This window comes from Terrapene carolina, unplaced genomic scaffold (assembly GCF_002925995.2).
Source record: "Terrapene carolina triunguis isolate 2854851 unplaced genomic scaffold, T_m_triunguis-2.0 Scaffold58, whole genome shotgun sequence".
Taxonomy (NCBI): Eukaryota; Metazoa; Chordata; order Testudines; family Emydidae; genus Terrapene; species Terrapene triunguis.
Window position 1 is genome coordinate 81,687,467 of NW_020664409.1, and position 16,956 is coordinate 81,704,422.

Here is a 16,956-nt window from a genome sequence, read left to right on the forward strand (position 1 = left end):
GCAGGCCACAGTTCTGGATCCCCTGCTGGGGCCGTGTTGACTCCTGCCCAAGTGAGGCAGTTGAGTCCAGCCCCCCCTCAGTCGCCGGTCCCTACACAGCAGCTACAGCTCCCTTAGATGCCGGAGGCTTACCAATCTGCTTGGGACCTCCTGCACCTTATGCCGCCATTCTCACCCCCAAGGAGGGAAGAACCTTCAGCGCTGGCGGACCCACCCCAGGTGCAATCAAGAGGGAAGCCGTCTATGCTGTTGAGGTGCTCCCCCTCGCCAAGTCCCTTGACGCCGGCTCACTCGGACAAAGAGCCTACCTGCCCCCCGAGCTCTTGACGCTCAAGGCACCGAGGCTCAGCTCCTCCGTGGTCTTCAGTCTCAAATACCTTGGAGTCAGAGTCTGACTCCTATCGCTCCAAGAGAAGCAGGAGCTGCAGATCGAGGTCCGGGAGAGACAGGAGGGAGCCCCAGGCCTGGCCTCTACAGTGGCAGAACCCGCCTCAGTGGCCCTTCTGGACCCCCATGGCTTTTCACCAAGGACAGGGAGGAGTCCAAGGTCACCGCTCCACGATGTCTTCTGTGGCTTCAGCCACCTTTGTCCCGCTATCGGCGACACATCTGCCCTCGGTGCCTGTCCACACACCAATGCCTCTGACAGCGGCACCATCGTCGACTCCGGCACCGTGCTTGGCTCTGACCTCGGCACCGCCCTTGGCAGTGTCCTCGCACCAGTCTCCCATGTCGGCACCGTTGTCGACGTCGACTATGACCTAGGCACCGGTGCTGATGTCGACATCGGGCCCTCCGCCTTCCTTGGCACCTGCGAGCAGATTGGCACTGGTTCCTTCGACGGTCCCTTCCGTCGTACTGATGGCGGCGCCATCACTTGGTCCGGCGTCTGCAGCTCCGGCACCGTTGGCTGCACCACTGGCACCAACGTTGCCCCGAGAATCTCAGGACCCCCTGGGGGCGGATGGCAGGGAGCATCCGCTCATTATAAACGCTTCCTCCTCTTTGTCACCAGATGAAGCATTGGCGGGTACAGACGTAGCTCCTGCGCTTGAGGACAACAGGGTGCTGCAGCAGTTGTTGCGCAGGGCCGCTCAGGCTCGGGGCATTAAGGCCGAGGAGGTAGTCGAGGAGGCTGATCCCATGATGGACATCCTTGCACCCTCAGGACCTTCCCGTATTGCCCTTCTACTTATTAAAACAATTGTGGACACCACCAAGACCCTGTGGCGGACCCTAGCTTCCTTGCTGCCCACTGCCAAGCGCAATGAGAGGTGTTATTTTGTGCCCTCCAGAGGATTCGAACATTTATACTCCCACCCACCCCCTGACTCTCTTGTTGTGGACGCTGCTAACCAGCCTGAGAGACAGGGCTTCCAAGGGCCCTCCCCAAAAAACAGGGAGGCCAAGCATCTAGACCTTGTTGGGAGAAAGGTCTATTGTACAGGGGGTCTGCAGCTCCGTATCTCGAACCAACAGGCCATTGTCAGCAGGTACTCGTATAACACCTGTGCGACGATGGCCAAATTTACGGACCTCCTTCCTTCGGACTCCTGAACCGAGTTCTTGGCCTTGGTAGAGGAGGGGAAGCTAGTCTCCCGGGTTTCCCTCCAGGCCGCATTGGATGCTGCAGATGCCGCCATTAGGGTCATGGCGACTGGGGTAGCCTGGCTCCAAGTCTCAGGGCTCCCTTATGAGGTCCGGCAGACCATTCAGGACCATTTGAGGGTGAGACTCTTTTCTCTGAAAAGACAGACAAGAGGCTACACAGCCTGAAAGACTTAAGTCATTGGGTCTGCACACTCCAGCCACACAGCGGAGACACTTCTGACCGCAGCCTCCTCCGAGATTCCATCAGCAGAACCGACAGGACGGTTCATGGAGGAGGAACAGGAGTGGCAGGAGAAGGCAATACCCATCCTCAGGCCAGGGCTCTGGCCAGCCCAAGCCGCCCTCTGGCCTTAAACCAGCCTTTTGAAGGTGCGGTCGAGGACAGTGCACCAGATCAGAGACTGGATCTACCCCGCCTTACCTTTTCCTCCTGACTATCCCCTTTCTACCGTGCATGGTCCCGTATCACCTCAGACCGCTGGGTGCTCCACATGGTAGAGAGAGGATACTCTACCCAATCTTGTGCCCTCCTGCCCTTTCACCCCCCTTCCTCATCCCTCTTCAGGGACCCTTCTCACGAGCATCTACTCATCCAGGAGGTGCAGTTACTCCTATCACTAGGGACAGTGGAGAAGGTTCCCCTGGAGCACAGGGGCGAGGGTTTCTATTCCCAGTATTTCCTAATACCAAAAGCCAAAGATGGCCTCAGGCCTATCCTGGACCTGCGAGAGCTCAACAAGTTCATGAAGAAACTCAGGTTCAGCATGGTCTCCTTGGCCTGCATCATCCCCTCACTAGATCCAGCAGATTGGTATGCCGCCCTTATCTTGAAGGACGCGTACTTCCACATCGCAATCACTCAGACCCACAGGAAGTACCTCAGGTTTGTGGTCAATGGTACCCACTGTCAATTTACTGTCCTATATATATCTGTAATATATTATAACATATCTGATTGAGTTTCCAGAATTAAAACCCTATCCTTTTTTTGTAAATTCTAATTAATTATTTCCTTATAAATGTATTCTTAATCAAAAGCATGACCCAGAATGCTCTTTGTCTCTGAACACACCTTTGCTTCTGTGACAGCTGGTCAACTGTTACAAGGGTGACCAGATTCTTAAAGTGAAAAACTCTAACATCTGCCATGTATGAAGACATGGGAGAGGAGTTCAGTGGCATTAAGAGAGAGGGTGTACATGCAATATGTGGGGGAGGGAGGGAGAAAGAAAAGGGAATCCATTCCTTCCTCTTCCCTCTCTGCTGCCAAGACATACTTCTCACTTTCCAAGTTAGAAATGGGACATATTAGCATAAACAACAGGGAGCAATAAAGCAGAAAATAGTATTAACTCCTCTGCAAGCTATTTACTGTTTTTCTTCCAGTCAATTTCATTATTTTCTAACCTGTGTCTGAAAAGCCTGCTATTTTTTTTTAAAGAAAATCTTCTCTACTTCCAAGCCCCACCTTATTTCTTAGTCATCTTCTTTTGTCTCTATATTCTTTCCTCCTTCTGGGTCATCTTTTCTTCCATTTTCTATGCATTAGTCTTCTCCTGTTTTTTTTTCCTCACTTCTTTCATTTTCCTGCAAGTATCTGTTATTTGGGGAATCCCCCTTCCTAATTGCCTGGGAAACCTTGCCTTCCAAATGCTGATTTTTTGTTCTCACATTGATGCTTATTAAAAACAGAATTAAATGCAGAAAACAGTCAGAGTTTAATTGAGGTTTCTTTTTAAAGGCATTTTTATTCAGTTCCACTTAGAACTTTCTTTCTGAGTCTTTTGTACCTCTTTTGAGAAATGTTGTCCTGATTTATAAGCATCATTGTCCCTGGTTTCTGTGACAGAGAATTTCAGAGGTAAGAGCAGTGGGATTGCATTTTCAGGATGCCAGATGTGTGCTCTTTGATCTGGTGGTACAGCACGCCTCAGGGAATAAGTTCAATCTTGATTTCTTTAGTCAATCATCCACTATCAGGTACCAATGTGCTGATTAGCAGGGCTGAATAAAGGAACACATCATGGGCGCATGTTGGATGCTGGAACATTTGTGAGTAGGCTGTTGGCATCACAGACAACCTCCATGCTCATGCTGTGGTAATGTTTTCTGTTCTAATAAATCTCTTTAATGCATGAAGGAGCAATAACAAATACATGAATGTAATAAATAACTCCACATGCATTGATGAATCTTGCCGATGCTTAGAATTCCTTCTTTCCCAGCCTCAATAAGCATTTCCTTCAGTCATTCCAAAAATGCGTGACTGGAGTCTAAAGATCACCTAACTGTGCTTCTCCAGCCTGAGTAACAGAAGTAAGGTATATCTTAAAGTGTCTCTTCAGCTATGAACTAACAACAGATTTTACATTGTCCTTCTCTCCTACTCTCTTTCATTAGCCATAGAGAACTATTTATCCCTGATCTTTGCATGAGCCAGGACAAAGGACCAGGGACACTTGCATGGTCTGCTTCCACCTGGTAAAGTGTCCCCAAAGTGGTGAGGAAGAAGGCTGGGCCATTATCCTGCTCCTACCGCCATTCAGTCTGGACAGTTAAGCTGGTCTGAACACAACAGGAATTCACTGCATTATCATTTTATTCTCTTTGAATTCTTCCTGGGGCAGTCAGGATACACACCACCCTGAAGTCAGGGCAGTGTTCAAAGTACACACTCTGTCCCAGAGTAGATATATGTGTCAGGGAAGAGTTGATTATGCTTTTTTCATTTATTGTCACAGGATGTTAGTCTCTTTTTGTCTATTTCCCTATGTATTCCTGAAAGAGAAAATGTAATAAAAGGCATACTCATTGGTTACAGATTGTAAGTGGCTAACGATGTGCACCCAGGGGCTCAATCCTACATGGTGCAGAACACTTCCATGGGAGGCTGAGCATCTTCAATTCCGGTGCGAAGCAGTGAGATTTGAAGCCACTTAGCATTTCACAGGATTGAGCTTTTAGAGTACACAATGTGTAAACATCTATATATAGATATATATCTGTTACTGTATTTGACCTTGATGATGGGTCCAGTTTGATAGAGTTAAGGTCAATGAGTATATTATTTTTAGACAAGATACCAAGTATGTAGATGGTTCTGCTTTACTTTAGTGTGTTAACAGCTGATAGCATTCAGTGCTTCATGTACTGCTGATTGTAGTGATACATTCATCTTCGGCGATTATCAAAAAGATTTCAGTGCTTTGGAATTAATCACACATTTGAGAAGACAAATACATGAAGATAAGTAGAAAAATTGTGTGTGGGTTTTTTGTTTAAGAGTGATGCTTTGGGTAATCAGTGCAAGTAATCTCCTTTATTAATTTATTGTAGCAATGAAACCACAACAATAAAAAATTAATTAATTTAAATTAACTAATGTTTTAAAGTGCTTTAAAGATGAAAAATGCTATATACGATCTCAGTATTATCATCATTATAGGCATAACATTACTCCTAATATATACCTCGCTTTTCTTCCAAATGTTGTCCTTTCTGCTTTTTTATTATTAATGAGCTAAAGGAGTTTATAGAGACTTTTTTAGGATTGCACTTTATGACTGTGCATTATTACAATATGTAATTTTTGCACCAGGGCAACCTGAATTCAGATATACTAGCCTAATTCAGCAAATCCTAAAATTAATAGGATTACTCATGTATAAGAATAAGGTTTCGTTTTGTGAGCACTTGGTTGTAAACTAAAAAGATTTTAAAAATCCTTTGAAATACTTAAATTAAAATTTAGAAAGGTGTGTGAAACTGTTATACTTACACATTATACCCCTTTTAAAAATATGGTCATAACCAACATTGTATTTTTTAAAATCTTAAATCAAGATTTCCATTTTCTTATGATACAGCCTAGTTCATGAGGATATTAACTGCAGGGAGAAAGTGCATTTCATTTTTTCCAGTAGCTAGACATGATCTGCATTTCATTATTGTGGACTGATTTGCCACATCCTGTGGAAACACCTGCAGGGGGGAATTTAAGGGAAGGAAAATGCCCCTCTGCTATGTACATCGGCCAAACTGGACAATCCCTATGTAAAAGGATAAATGGACACTAGTCAGATATTAGGAATGGCAATATATAGAAAAACCTGTAGGAGAACCCTTCAACCTTCCTGGACACACAATAGCAGATTTAAAGGTAGCCATCCTGCAGCAAAAAAACTTCAGGACCAGACTCCAAAGAGAAACTGCTGAACTTCAGTTCATTTGCAAATTTGACACCATCAGCTCAGGATTAAACAAAGACTGAATGGCTAGCCAACTACAAAAGCAGTTTCTCCTCCCTTGGTGTTCACACCACAACTGCTAGAAGAGGGCCTCATCCTCCCTGATTGAACTAACTGAAGGCAGGGGGCTGGACTCGATGACCTTTCGGGGTCCATTCCAGTTCTATGAGATAGGATAGGTATAGGTATAACCTCGTTATCTCTAGACTGATTCTTGCCTGCATATTTATACCTGCCTCTGGAAATTTCCACCACAGGCGTCTGACAAAGTGGGTATTCACCCATGAAAGCTTATGCTCCACTACTTCTGTTAGTCTATAAGGTGCCACAGGACTCTTTGTCGCTTTTTACATTTTAAAGGGTATCCCCACCTTGGAGGGGGCTTCACAGAAGATATAATCCAGCCAGGAAACCGCCATGGGCCTGGTAGGAGAGATGATATCTATATCTCTCTGACCATCAGACACTAGAGAGAGACAGCACTACACGTGGCTTCTCACACCTCCCCCCGCATGTCCATTTTCTGCTTACACCCCCTGTGTGAGAACGGGAGACAGTTTCAGAGAGGCAGCTATGCCCCCACTCTTCCACATGTGGATCTCTGGGTCAGGGTTCACTCCCAGTCCCAGTGGAATCAGTGAATAAAATAATAACTGGACTGAGAGCAATCAGGAGAAAGACAAACAAATGTGCCTACATCAACGCCAGAGGGGTAATTTTCTGCAAAGAAGCCCTGGAACGTATTAAACAAGCTAAAGCAGCAATGTCACTACTCACTGTTTTGCTTGTCATCGAATATCCATCATTTTAAAGTTTGAAAAATAATCTGCAAAATCTCTCCTAAGCACATAACATTCTCTAAAGCAACAATTCAGATAAAACTTGTTTTATTTCATCATACACAAATTTGTTTAGATCTCTGCTGTGACTGCTTTCCCCATTGCCAATCTCTATTAATGATAATTGCTTTGAATACTGTACTCACTCTGTGATACCATCACATCATTGTGAAGAAGATTGTGATCTTATCTAAACCTATTCTGTTTAACTCTGACACTCCTTCTGTTATAGTGGGGCCTTGATAAGATCATGCCTGTTAGGATCAGACATTAGTTGGAATCAATATTTGAAAATGTGCCTGTTTTTGCTTAATAGCAAAGTTAGTGTGAGGGTCAGAGTGACATCATTTGTTGGAGGAGATTGTACAGCTTCATCTTGTCATGAAAGTGTGTTCTTTGCAGCATTTGCTGGTGAAAAGCAAAAGCAAGGACTTTCTGTAAACTGTACAACATTGCTAAGCATCAGTGGATAAGGAAGAAATTTACTATTTTTAATATTTAAAATGTGTATTGCAGTAGCATGTAGAGAGCCCGGTCAGTGACTAGGGTATTGAGCTAGCTACTGTACACACATAATGAAAAGATAGGCCCTGCCCCAAATAGCTTTCAATTTATAAGTATCTACTCAGAGGCAACAAGTGAACACCCCAAAAAAACGAGTGGGCATGGAACACAAAAGGTAACTATGAGATTATTAAGATTAATGTAATAAGCAGCAGACACAGCACACCAGCTGCCTGACCATTGCCAAGTGGTGCACAGTCATTGGGTTAGACATGAGTTTTATAGAGAGATGTGGGGGACGGAAAGGTAGTGGCTTTGTGGATTTGTACAGGGAGCTCCTCCCTTGGACACATTATTGGTCTGGTGTAAGAGCAGGCATTACAACAGTTGAAATAAATTCTTCAGGGGATTTGTTTAGACAGAGATTGGGCTAGAAATAGCTCTGCTGATACTGAACTGTATAAGACTAGATGAGCATTTAGGAAGTACAAAGTGAAATAAAGCTGTTTAGAAGAAAAATAAGGTCAGTGCTCCGAGAGCTCCTTATTTGGATTAATTATCTATCTGTCTGTCTATCTATCTGTCTATCAGCCAACTGAGTTCTAACCAACACCGAGTGCTTTTTCATCTCGTTCCTTATTTCTCCTTGTGGATTTATTGACATGGATTCCTGTTAATATAATTTGCTTACTTCACACTCAATTCACTAAACTTATTATACTGTTACAAAGGAGAATAAAGAAAAGCCATGACTTAGGTGGGATAATTGTGATAATGTGCAGGGTTGTCTCCCACTCCGAGCTTATACACTTGGCAGTACACTTTCCTGAGAAGCACAGTTTCTACACTCAAGAATTTCAACGTGGAGCTTAATGTGTTTACTGATACATGTGCCTGTGTAATGATATATATGGCATTATCAATATTACATATGTGCCTAGATGTTATCATGAAGGGATTTAACAAGAATTTGCCTCTGCTCAAACACTAAAGTGAATAAAATGAAAAATGAACAGAAAACCAGATCATTGGAAAGGTATTGCACTAAAAGTATGGTTAAATTCACTACTTGCCACTTTATAAGGTTACTACCCTATTCCTCCCAATTGAATTACATGCCACTACTTATTCTTTTGGTATAATAAAGATTTGCAAAAGAATACACTATAATATTCAGAAAAAATAGCTTGCCAAAATAGATTTGTATGGACAAATTCTGGCCTGGGATGTATGCTTGTTTATATTTGGGCATATTTGGTCCATAAAAAGGGAAGGTTTTTAGTGTACTTTAAAAAATTGACTTAAATGTTTAATAACACACATACAGATTTCCTTTTTCCTTTTTTCTCCTGATTATTACAAATTAAAGGAAAGAAAGAAAAACATTTCTAGACTATTACTGAAAGCAACATGAGGAAATTGTTCATCTTTGAAATGACTGTGACACAACACAGGACTGAATTTCCAAAAGACTAAGCTCTTTCTCCTTCCAGCTGTATAAAACTATTTTTTTTAAATTGTTGCGAATTCTCAAGATTTTCTTTAAAGTCAGGATGAGGGAAGTACTAAAAAGGGGGACTGGAGGTGTCACAGACTACCAAACATAGGAAGAGGATGATTAAAATATTTCTAAGGAGGAAAAAGGACTTCCTATTGGAGCATGGAAGGAAGATGGTGAAACAGCAAAACAAATGATAGGCGAATTTGATACCAATGCAGTGAATATTAGGGATGCAGTTATGTACCATTTTGCACATATCCATTTAACACGTCTCTGTCAAAAAGAATAATCAAGTGGCTATTATAAATTAGCTTTTACATAGGGGATAAAGGATGGACTTGTGGGCAAGACACAGGATGGAAAGTCAGGAGACATGAGCTCTGATCACTCTTCTGTTGCAGTCTTCCTTTGTGAGATCATACAAAGCTCAAGCTACTACTTTGTACATGTAACTGTGGTATTTGTACAAAATACACATTACTCCTGGGGGAATTCTGCAACACTGCGCATGCACAGAATTTATGTCCCCTACAGAAAAATGACTTTCTGAAAGAGAAGCAACAAGAAGCCACAACAGCGGTCATGCGACCCTCTCCAGCAGTATGTTTTGGGTGCCCAGGGCAGCCATCAGAGAGGGAAATCACTGTGGGGCAAGAGCGGGACTGGGGAAGATTGGCTGGTGGCTCCTACCCTGCGCCACGCTCAGCTGCTAGTCCCGGCTGGGCTGGAGTTGATGGGATTTCCTATTCCCTTGCATGGCATATGGGGACAGGTCAGACCCACCCCCAGATTTCTCCTCCAGCTATAGGAAGCTCTGCAAACTCCCCACCCGCCCTGTGCTTCCTGCACCCATCTCTCCTCAGCTGCAGGGGGAGGAGTCACTGTACAGGGAGCTACTCCCCCATTCGCCAAACCCCTGTTCATCCAGACCTCCTAATACCCAGATCCTCCTGCTGAGCCTCACCCCCCACTGCACCCCCGCCAACAAGCCCCACTCTCCCTGCACCTGGACCAGCCCAACAAGCCACTGGCACCTGGATCCCCACCCTACCGAGCCCCAACACACCGCAATCTCAAACTCTCCATTGATGTGCAAAGGGGTGCATACCCAGGCCCTACCTGGAGTAGCCCATGTGGTCACCCCAGAGATTCATGGACTCACAGGAATGAGCAAGAGAACTTCACTATACGATGTCGAAAGCAACACCATCGGCTGTGGTGACTCTGGCTGACGCAAGAGTCCTTAGTAGACTATGCATGTTTGATAACGATTTCCAATAAGACATTTGGGAAATTATTTATTTTACCTGTCACCTTTGCCCTTCAAAAAGGGATGTTCATGTCTAAAGTTAAAATGAAAGAGAATGACTAAAGAGACATAACCCCATTATGAAGGATTTACACACAAACCCACTTATCAATACCAACCTCCTAGCTCTTAGACTCCTTCCTTTCTATGATTAATGAATAACAGACACTCAGAGTTAAGAGTTTACTAACCACCTGTTGGCTGAAATTTGTTCTTAGAAACTGTTCATCAAATAATCATGAATAGAGAGAAGATTTGTAAATTATTTACAAGCAATTCATGAACAAAAAGCTAAATTCTTAATGAATGTTATTTGCAGTTAATAATTTTACCCTGTAAAGAAAATGTTGGTAGGTTGTACTTTGCAGTGCCCTTCTAAATAGATAGTCTTGCAGAACAGATGATAGTAAAATGAAACAAAACTTGACTATCTGAGACGTCTACTGTTCTACTAGACTAGGATGAAACCTGTCAATTCATAATTGATGGATTAACGTAAAAAAATTAAGGTATTTAAGAAAAATTCCAAATTACCAAGTAGTAGCATGCTTTATCAGGCAGAGGGGTGATACCATTCAATACCTCACTAGTGAACATAGTCTGGAGTATGTCTTTGAAAAATTAGAGATCCTTGATGGCGATCTAGCAGCCAGAGCTTCATATGAAACAGTCAATCAAATGCAAACACAATGTATAATAACAAATTGATTGGCATAGTAATTGGGAAGTTGACATTATTTGTAGCTCCATAATTCTGTCTTTGGGAGTCTAAGGAACCTTTGCGCATCAATGGAGATTTTGAGATCACGGTGTGTTGGGGTGTTTTTGTCCATCCAAAGATTTCCTTCATTTAGAAAATGTATTTTTTCACAGCTTCTTTTAAAAAATATAGAAATCAAACCTCAAGACATGGTGTGTATAACAGATTCTAGCTACAGCTGTATGGACGTTACTGTGGATGAGTTCTGTCTTAGGTGGGGGAGAGTGCAAAGAAACTGAGGTAAGAGGGTGCAGGACTCTCAGCTGTCTTTAACTCGGCTGAAAAGCATGCTCTTCAGATGCCTTGGGATTCTAGTTCTGGCCCAACCACTGATTTCTACCTGTAACACAATTTATGCATTGACATGTGGATTATTTAATCAAGGTGTGTGTCAGCTTCTACTGGTGCATGTCTGCATGGAAATCCTCATTTTTGGCAGTTTGCTCATTCTTGAATTCTGAAGAGCAAAGTGGATGAGATAAAACTTTGTTAATATTTTTATTTTTTTTCTTTATAATTTTCTCATCACTTTGCTCTCCTTCATTCTAATTGCTTTCACTCTCTGTTTGGATCCCCTCTTCTTTTCCACCTTCCCTTTTCCTCATGTTCCTGCCATCTTTCTGTCCTCCCCTATGCTTACTTCTGCCACACTTTCCCACCCTTCCCTGGTTCCCTCAATTTTCCCTTTCCACTATTCTCTACCTTTCCCATAAATTCATAATTTCCTCTTTCTACCACCACAGTTCCTTCCTGTCCTCTGACATGCTCCCTGCTGCCATGTCTACTTCCTTTTTTACTTCCTCCAATTCTTCTGTCTCCCTCTTCTGGGTCCCCAAAGTCACGTGTGGTTCCTAATTTATCTGACTGCCCGTGCCTGCTCTTTCTTTTTGCCTCCAATTATGTCTCCCTCCCTCCCATGGTATCCTGTCATTTCACTTTCCCTCCCATCTTCCTAGCTCTCGACCACCTCACCTTTCTCTTTTTGGATCAGGCTAGTCTTCATTCCAGCTATCATGGTCTGTGGAAGGCCAAGATTTAGAGCCCAGATTCTTCACGAGGCACCTTGTATCCTCTCCTGCTGCTTACTTTAAAAATGCAGGCTCTTCATGTGATACTGGTTGTTCTTATTTCCCAGCTCTCCTTTGAACTGAGTTGTGAAATTCCTAGTACGAGCTCTTCTTCAAGTGCCAGCCCAGCTGGTTCCTGCTGCCTTTGCCTAAGGTGGGCTATCAAACATAGACTCTTCCAGAGTGTCAAAGGGGGCTTTGAGTCCAATACTGGCAGTATCACTTATTGGCGATACTTTGGAATGTGTTGCCCAGTGGCAAGAGTCAGTGGCTACTTTGCCTAACAACACTAGTCAATGGCTGTGTTGCCTAGCAGCTGGAGTCAGTAGCCACTTTGCCTAGCAGCTGGAGTCTGCAGCTGTATCGCCCAATGGTGAGAGTCAGTGGCCGGGGGTAGGGGAATCTGGGCTCTCCCTGCTCCATCAGGTTCCAACCCAGGGCCCAAAGAAACAAAAACATGAGGCCTAGGAGGCGGGTGCCCCATGCCTGCTCCCTGTAAGCCTCTTCCTACATCAGCTTCGGTTCTTCTGTCAGTGCCAGTGGTCTGTCTTGGGGTCCCCGTTGGAGTTCTCTCAGTTCATGCTCTGGAGGGTTTCCCTCTATCTGCAGTGGCTCATCATCTCTGGCCCCCATGATTGAAGGGCCTGCTGTGGCTTGACCATAAGGCCTGGTCCTGGGTGCTTGGAGCATCAGCAGCTTCTCTGCAGGAGACTGCAACATCCAACTGTTCTCCTGCTCTGTCCACCTAGACTGAGCTGAGCTACTCCCTTTTGAACTCTGCCTCCACTGGGAACATGCCCAGCAGGAGCGACAGGGCGTGGTCTCCTGTGTCCAGAGCAACTCCTTAACCCTTGCTTCACCAGTGTGGGATTTGGACATCCCATCATACAGGGTTTAAGAACCCTCTCTCCCTGAGCCTGTCACTTGTCTACTTTTCAAGCTTCAGCCCACTGCAAAGTCTCAAAGAGACATTGTTAATGGATAGAAGTAACAGCTTATAGTGGAAATTTTAAATGAAAGCTAATGACAAGTAAAATTAAGGGAAATAACTTTACACAACATGTAATCAGCTAATCTATTCAATATACTGTACTCACTGTCAAGGCTAGTCAAAGGACTAATACTACCGGGGAATTTTAAAAGGAGCTAGATAATTTTATGACTAATAGTAATTATTATATTTGTAATTATACAGATGTAATCAAATCTCATATAAGAGCATCACGAATTGCCTCCCTCCCCAATGTGTAATATTGCACAGTATGCTAGGTGCATTATGGGATTTTTGTGTCTTCTTCTGAAGCATCAGGTACTACCAGAGGCAAGATGCCAACTTGATGGGCCAGTGGTTTGATCTTGCACAGAAAATTCTGTGTTTTTATGATGTGTAACAGACCCTTACCTTAAACGGTGCTAGCAGGCACTGCTGTAATAAAAACAAACTGGCTGATGCACTCCTTCTGAGATTTTACATAAAACCAACATAAATGATAATGAATAAATAATCTCCTCCTAAATTTCATACAATAACTGAGCTTACCCCAGGCAGGATGTGCCACTATAGATCAGTGTTTGAAATGTGATAGAATTCAGACCACTGGTAGTGCAGTGTGAGGAAAAGTTTGTAGCTCCCCTTTGCCATTATTCCATTTATTTGTCTTTAAGGTGTGGAGGGCTTACACATTCTTGCTCATACTTAGTCTCTCATGCTAAGAATCAACAAATTGTGGGGAGGGGAATAAACATAACAGAGAAAAACATGCAAAATATTGGTTAAATTAATAAAATAATTCCACTTCCCTGATCTGGTGAGCAGAAAGAAAAGCAAAGAAAAGAAGAAATTGAATTGAAAATGCATTAGGTAGTGCCTGATCTAGGAATTAATCTGCTTACTTACACACAGCAGAGATACAAATTCTCTTGAGGTAGCTAACTTAGTTTCTGATGTGGTATAATCCATGTTTACACAAGCATACTTAAATTGCACTGAATTGTAAAGAGAAAAGATTGCTATATAAAATGAAGCAGAGATGGAAAGTTGAATGGAAAAAGATGTTCTTTATCATGCAGTAGTCCTCTCTTTCTCACCATTCAAAACAGCACATTAAGAGAGAGAGAGACATTACCTCTGAACAGAATCCATGAAAGTTCTTTATTTTAATTGACTCTGTTTAGTAGAAGAGATTTTAGGCTTGGTGAAGGATACCATAGGAATACTGAAAGTTATTGTTTGATTGTATTTCAATCTCAATGGAAATGAAGATGCTGGAATCAAACTTTCAATCTTTTCTAAATTTCTTTTTTATTGGCAGTTTGAATGGTGCACTTTATTCCTTTGCAGTAGGATCCTCCATTAGGCATTTGTCTTGTTGACATGTGAATGTCCTGTTGTCACAGATTAACCTAACTGTGTGCTAGGAAGCAGGATGCTATTTAAGATAGTCCTTGAGTAAACACCTTGAGTGGGGATGGTCATCTGGTGGCCTGTGGGCAATTTGAAAGATCCTTGGTGGATGTGGGATTTGTGACATCAGCCATCTCCTCCCCGACAGTGACTTAGTTTAAATATTTAATTTGAAGGCCAGCCAGGCCTGTGCTGGACCCTAGTGTGGAATTCTCTCTCCTCAAATGTTTAATGCTCAGTCTAGCAAAGAGGTCTGGAGTGTTCTAGATTCAGGAACACATCTCAACACACGAGAAAAATATGGATAAATCAGAACCATGCTCATCAGAGTCCTCAACAGTTCAGAGTGGGGCAGGTGCCTTGTTAGAGCTCAATGCAGACGTGGCTGGGCTCCAAATCCTACTTTTAATGAAGAGCCCAAAGATGTGGGGGTGGGAGTTGGTCCTGAAGCAGGTAGAGATGGAGATTGGAAAGACTAGTGGGCTCTTCCAAGTTGTAAATTCTTCACAGCTCCTTCTTAACTGTGTCCAGTTCTGGTGTCCAGAATTCAAGAAGGATGTTGATAATTGGGAGAGAATGATTAAAGGATTAGAAAACATCTCTTATAGTTAAAGTCCTTCTATAGTGAGTGTCTGCTCCATATCCTATGTCTGTTTAGCTTAACAAAGAGAAGGTTATGAAGGGGTGACTTGATTACAGTCTATAAGTACCTATATGATATTTTGATAATAGAGAGCTGTTCAATTTAGCAAAGGTATAACATGATCCAATGGCTGTAAGTTGAAGCTAGACAAATTCAGACTGAAAACAAGGTGTAAATTTTTAACAGTCAGAATAAGTAATCATTGGAACAACTTACCTAGGTTTCTGGTGTATTCTCCATTACTGGAAACTTTTAAGTCAAGAATGAATGTTTTCTGAAGCAAAGTACAGAAGTGGGAGGGAGTGTTCTTTAACTGTATAGTCATAGAAAGAGACCAAATTAATTCAACATTAAATACACACAGTTAAAATTAAAAACACTGAAGATATGTAAAAGTTAAGGCTCTTACAATGACATTCATTCAGACACATTCCTGTTTATTTTATTTTTATATTTAGAAATACATATAGTGATAGGTTAAACTATTCATGTAACAAGAAAACCAAAAAGAAGAGTACTGCATAATGTGCAACATGACCAAATTAATGTTACTGTAATAATCTTAAATTCTACAGTTTGAAGGGAGGTAATGTTTAATTGTGAAACTAATGTAGTTTTATGCATTTAATTTTCTAGGATTTTATTAAATAAATTTAAGCATCTCAAGTACTGTGGGGCATAGAAGCTTTGCTGGAGTGACATTCTGCCTCTGCAGAGCTCTTACATTCCACAGGATTGCCTTGCACCCATCTGCATGGAGCAGAGTTCCATACTGTTACTGAGGACTATTTCCCATGTCAATTCACTGAGGACTATTTCCCATGCCAAGATTCAGCTTTCAATCTTCAGCTGTTGTTTCAGTACTTCTCTTAAAAAAAAAAAGAATTGTTTTAAATAGGAAAATGTTATTCCTCCCCCAGCTCTCCCATAACTCAGCATAGAATTGAAATAATGTTACTTTACCAGAAAATTCTCATTTTCATTCTTACTCAGAGAGAAAACATGAAAATTGTAGCCCAATGTACAGAAAACAGGAGCTGTAATGATGGTTTGTGCCCAGAAGTAGAAGAGGTGTAATAACTTTATTTTTCATTAATTCCTTTTTTAATTTCACTGGGGAAATGGCAGATTTTTTTTAAAAGTAATTCATGTAATTCAATTGGGAGGAATAGGGTAGTAACCTTATAAAGTGGCAAGTAGTGAATTTAACCATGCTTTTAGTGCAATACTTTTCCAATGATCTGGTTTTCTGTTCATTTTTCATTTTATTCACTTTAGTGTTTGAGCAGAGGCAAATTCTTGTTAAATCCCTTCATGATAACATCTAGGCACATATGTAATATTGATAATGCCATATATATCATTACACAGGCACATGTATCAGTAAACACATTAAGCTCCACGTTGAAATGCTTGAGTGTAGAAACTGTGCTTCTCACTTTTTTTAAAAGTGTCTGAAAAATCAGTTACCATTGACCAGTGATATGACAACCATACCTCAGTTATTGCTGGGAGTTTCTGTTGCTTTCAAAAAATGGAAGTGGAAGTTTTAGACAAGAAGACTTGAATTTGGCTGAATCAAGTCTGAATTGTTTCTCTCCTTTAAAAATTGCCTAAAGACTAGTCCCAGCAAGGACATATGGCAGGGGTAAAGTCCTTCTCTGTTCACAGCCCCTCCTAGTATCCTCATATGACCCCTTTTCCTTGTTGTGACTTCCCCATCTTAAAAAATGAACTTTCTGGTGTGGAGAGTTATGTAGCTTCTCAGGCCAAACTCACATCTGCTGAAACTCCCCCTTTACCTTGGTGCCAAACATCCAGCTCTCCTCCACACATCTCCTCAATGACAATCTCCTCCAACTGCCAAAACTACCCTTGGCTCTTTCAAATGTGCTGCATGAGGTATGAAAATCTGCATGTGTAACCCACACACCTCCTAGGTGTGGTGGTCTGGCCTATGTAGTGACACCAAGACCACTTAGCAATTAATGAGTCTGCTCTACAGCCTTAGCTAACAGCCAGCTGGCTTTTAACTCATGCGGTAGAGGCTCATGCACTAAGCTCCAGAGGT

General features: G+C 42.4%; 1 protein-coding gene across 2 annotated transcripts in view; it reads left to right on the forward strand.

Moving 5' to 3' along the window:
* Positions 1-16,956, forward strand: part of ZFPM2 (zinc finger protein, FOG family member 2) — a 446,961-nt gene that overhangs the window by 242,830 nt on the left and 187,175 nt on the right. The window contains exon 1 of one of the 2 annotated variants that reach the window (XM_026663844.1): positions 10,790-11,011. The exons of the other annotated variant lie outside the window; for it this stretch is intronic. The gene's annotated coding sequence lies outside the window, so the exon portion shown is untranslated. Of the gene's footprint in view, positions 1-10,789; positions 11,012-16,956 lie in introns of those variants that run through there. 2 annotated transcript variants of the gene reach the window in all.